The sequence below is a fragment of the Thalassophryne amazonica genome, chromosome 14 (genome assembly GCF_902500255.1).
Source record: "Thalassophryne amazonica chromosome 14, fThaAma1.1, whole genome shotgun sequence".
Taxonomy (NCBI): domain Eukaryota; kingdom Metazoa; phylum Chordata; class Actinopteri; order Batrachoidiformes; family Batrachoididae; genus Thalassophryne; species Thalassophryne amazonica.
Genome location: NC_047116.1, coordinates 93300238 through 93305551, shown reverse-complemented (window position 1 = coordinate 93305551; position 5314 = coordinate 93300238).

Here is a 5314-nt window from a genome sequence, read left to right as displayed (position 1 = left end):
TTTGCTATTAAAGAATCCTGTAATGATCTTAATGAGTTTGCTGAGGTTGTTAATGCCTATTTTTATTTCTGTGAAAATGTATGTGTCCCAACCAAGATGGTGACCATTTATAGCAATAATAAGCCATGGTTCAGTAGAGAGTTAAAATGTCTCTGGAAGAATAAGCATGATGGATTTAAGAGTGGGGACAGAAAATTATACAAGACAACAAAATATAACTTTGACAGGGCCGTTAGGAAAGCTAAAATAGATTACAAACAGAAGCTAGAAGGCAAATTTATGGCTAAGGATAGCAAAGGGGTATGGGAAGGTCTAAGGCAGATAAACAATTATGCAAGCAAAAAATCTGTAGTCAGTGAGGACTCTGAGCTGCCTGATAGGCTCAACGAGTTCTGTTGTCGCTTTGATAAGGAACAGGATGTTACTGCACAAACACTAAGTACCCCCCGAATCCCCCCTCTATTATCACAGAGCATGAAGTAAGGCTCCTGTTACAAAAACAAAACAGTAGGAAAGCTGCAGGCCCCGACCTTGTATCATCTGCCACTATAAAGTTCTGTGCTAATGAACTGGCCTCAGTTTTTAATGACATCTTTAATTGGTCTCTGAGGCAAAACAGTGTCCCTGCTTGTTTTAAATCTGCTGTTATCATTCCAGTGCCTAAGAAACCAAATATTAGCTGCCTTAATGATTACAGACCTGTTGCTTTAACGCTCATGGTTATGAAAATCTTTGAGCGACTAGTATGTGATCGCCTGTCTATACTGGCCAGATTGGACTCTGGTCAGTTTGCATACAAGGCAAATAGGTCTGTTGACGATGCTGTGTCCATGTGTTTACATTCCATCCTGCAACACCTTGAGACCCCAGGCAACTACGCTAAGGTTCTTTTCATAGACTATAGTTCTGCTTTTAATACAATCTTATCCAGCAAACTCTTTTATAAGCTGCAGAAAATTGGAATTCATAGTTCCCTTTGTCATTGGATACTTGACTTTTTAACACAACGCTCCCAAGTGGTCAAAATCCACAATAACACCTCCAAGGTTAAATATATAAGCACTGGTGCTCCCCAGGGATGCGTGTTGTCACCTCTTTTATATTCCTTGTACACAAATGACTGCACATCACAAACTCCTGACATTTTCCATCACTGTCTGGTATGGCAACTCCACTGCTCAACAAAGGATGCAGATGGATAGGATAGTCCACACAGCCTCAAAGATCATTGGCTGTGAACTCCCTCCCATCTCTATTATTTATGAAACACGTATCTGTCGGAAAGGGTTGAAGATCCTACTAGATCAGTCACATCCAGCTAACTCCCTTTTCAACATCCTCCCATCAGATAAAAGGTTGAGAGCCATAACCACTAAAACATCACGCTTTCTCAACAGCACCTACTGCAGAGCCATTAAGCACCTAAATAATTCTCCTACCCTGCACCAGCACCTTATGAAAGTAGGTTTTTATGACTATGACTGAGCTCATATACATTGTTGTATTTCTTTTTATCTTTATATGAGCACACTGAAACAAATCCCTAGCAACTTACATTGGTTGCATGGCAATAAAGTATTGAATCTTGAATCTTATATATATTGTAATGGATTGGTAAAACATGTGCATTTTCATTCCTTCTCATGAGTCAGATAATGTATCTGTAAAGTTATGTTTATTAGAGATGTAACATCTTGTCTTGAAGTTCAGATGCCGTGTGCACAATTACTGTTTTGGAATAGGTTGCGTAATGTTCACGACTAATTCACGCAAGTGGTACGCAATAAATGCGTGCCAGAAGTTTCAAACATTTCAAAATTTTCTTTGCCAGAACGCAACACATTTCCATCATCATGTTCACAACATGAGCTCTTTCCAGTGTAAATACATGTAAATTATCATTTTTAATTACAAACCAAATTAAATGCTTTCCTTGTAAATATTTATCTTAACATTAACTGAATAAGTCTAACTATGAAATTATGTACTTATGACATTGCTTGTGTGGCATGCAGACAGATGAGCCTGTTCCATGTGGTGACTGACAGGAAAAAATCCGAATAAGTTCTCATCAAAATAAAGATCAACCCATCAAAAATAAAAATATAACCATTATTATGTCTTGAAACACAACACACTGTAACATATAATAATCATTTGCATGTGACTGATCAGTTTATTTATGATCAAATACAGTTTGCAATTATGGTTTGAACCATATTGGAAAAAATAAATAAAATAAAAAAAATTAAACCTGACATTAAATATCTTCAGATATTTAGTGAGTTTAGAAAATTACAGAACTAAGAGGGTATGTTTTACACATTTAACACTGAACCTCCCAAAAGTGCAGCAAAACCATAGAACCAAACCCTTACCTGTGGCGCCACCGTGTGGCCAAATAGCATTATAGTAAGAGGAAACTGCTGAGCTGGACTCCTCTTTTTGGTTTGACCCTTCAGAATGAGGCATTGTCTGCTTTTCATTCCAACTCACAGCATATCTGTAATTTCTATTTGAAATTCTCTGACTGACTTCATTTGAATAACTGTGCTCAATATTTTACAAGAAAAATGCAAAGATGAGACAAAAGTCAGAGAAAATATATTTCTTTTTTTATTGCACACCATTATTTGTCCAAAATCTTGTCCTAATAATGATGTTGTGGCATCCTGGAGAGTCTAATCACAAGGAATAATTAACACAGTCATAATGTTAATCCCAGCTAATCCCATTTAGGGTCACTCGGAAGCTGGAGTCTGTTCCAGTGGGGTCCTGGACAGGATGCCAGTTTGTCAATAATGTTCTTTTGAGACCAAGGGGCTCCAAACTGTTTTTTTTTTTTTTTTTTTTGCAGTATCACAGTGAATCACTTACATTTGCAGAGATTTGAAAGCACTTTTAGTTTTACTACCCAACTTTTACTGCAGTACATACTAGAAGTAAGCAAGCAAGTAGTAGGGACACAATTTGGAAATCCGATTGTGATATGCTGCTTTTTTGTTTAATATGTAGGATTCTCGGATGTAGCCCCAGATTCTAAACCACCTATGCCCCAGTTTCCATATACATCAGTCGTGCCAGAAAGTACATACAGTGTAAAAATGTGGGTCCTTATAGGTCTATCATGCCCGTGCTTATTTCCAGTTTCCGTGGCATAAAGTCGACAAGCGTCTACAACTCCCCCTGGACATACTACTTCCCACACTCTAAACCAGAACATTCAAATTAATTAAAAAGATTAAGTCGTGTACACTCAAAGTTTTAAGAAAACATTTGATTTACTTAAATGTTTCAAGTTTGTGTAATATATTCGGGATCAAGATCATGGGTCACACTCCTCCCAGTTTTCAAGAACTCTCTGACCAAGCAATCATTGCATAAGCAGAAAACATCAGCTCACATGTTCTGCACTCAGAGTATATCTTACTAAACCCAGGGAGGAGGTATTGCATTCCTCTGTGCAAATGTAACCGGTACAAACATTCATTTGTTCTGTTATCTACTTGTACAACCCCAATTCCAGTGCAGTTGGGACATTGTGTAAAATGTAAATAAAAACAGAATACAATGATTTGCAAATCCCCTTCAACCGATATTCAATTGAATACACCACAAAGACAAGATATTTAATGTTCAAACCGCTAAACTTTATTGTTTTTGTGCAGATATTTGCTCATTTTGAAATGATGCCTGCAACACATTTCAAAAAAGTTGGGACGGGGCAACAAAAGACTGAGAAAGTTGATGAATGCATTCTGTCCTTGTCTCTTTCTTTGTACACTGCATGCTCCCAGAAGCATTTACTGAAAATAAAGTGTGAAGGACCTAAATGAGATGGCGAGGACTTCCCAGGCAGAAAAAAAAGAAAGAAAATGCTTAAAGTGGCAGGGGGTTAAGTGGGCTGTAGTTAGGGGGGTCTGAGGGTCTTCTCTGAAGGTTTTTAGCCATGATAATGCTCCCCAGAAGCATTTAAGGACCTAAATAACATGATGAGATGCTGAACAGCTTCGCTCGTTTGTGTCTGTGACATATACATATTACCACAAGCAAGTAACAATTAAATATTGAAAATATGTGGAAGAAAAAGGGAATTTTTATTTTCTGCATCAGTAAAATTTAGGCTATTTACTCCAGTTCCCAATATTTTAGCTTTAAATATCCAAGCAAAAGACTTAATAATAAAATAACTGTCAACATTTTGTTCATGTGTTATAAATATAACATGTTTCCCCAAATACTCCTTCAGTCTGTCAACATAGTGCCTCCTGAAGGTGTTTGTTACTTCTCTGGTTCCTTGGTCAGCCATGGGCATGTTAGGCCCATAACATGGACAAAACACTGATCAACGGAAAGAGAGAAATTACTTGGATTTAAATGGCTCCTCACACATGTTGGATGTGTTTGGTACTAGTGACCTTTGACCTCTCCACAATGCAGTGCATCACCTGAAATTCGGTATGAAGACATACTTAAATAACTTTTGTCTAACGTACTCTGATGTGCTTTTTGGTTTCTATAATGTATGTAACTCTAAAAATAAAGAATTTTATCTCAGAAATTTCTTAAATATTTGCTAAATTTCATATTCATAAATGTAAATTTTCAGGAAAAAAAAAGCCCCTGTTTAAACTCTTCTTGCTTGAATTACAGCATTACAAAGATTCGATTCAATCATCGTCAAAGCTGTGAAGACTCTTGATATTCTAAATTATTATAAATGCTGACAGATTATTTATTTTATATTTTTTTATTTATTTTATATTTTTCCTTATTTTTGTATTGACACCGGCATACCTTTATACTTTGTGTAATTGTTAAACTTTAATTAAAAAACAAACAAACAATAAAAGACATATTGAAATGAATACATCTGCCGTTTGCAAAAAAAAAAAAAAAAAAAAAAAAAAATTCCCACTTTTTTTTTCATTCAACTTTCTCCTTCTTTCCTGGCGGCGTGTCAATAAGCGTTGGTGCTTTACCGCCACCTACAGTGTTGGAGTGTGAACGCAGGCTGGTGCTGCCTTGTGATTGGACCGTACTTAAAGCTATTTGTCAAGTCCCGCCCAACGATAGGAGTTGTAGCTCCACCATGCATAGTTTAATTTCATCTAATTTTAGTATATTAATTTTCTCTGATTGGTCGTTTATGATTCGGTTTATGATCATTATTATTCTCAGCAGCGGTCAATCTTTCTCAGCTGAGCCGCCGCGGCGGGAGCCAGCCAATCAGGTTAGTGGGCGGAGTCGGCCCGGAGCGGCGTTGACACGTACGAGTCCTGCGTAAATGTTGATGAGGAAGAAACTTCATCTT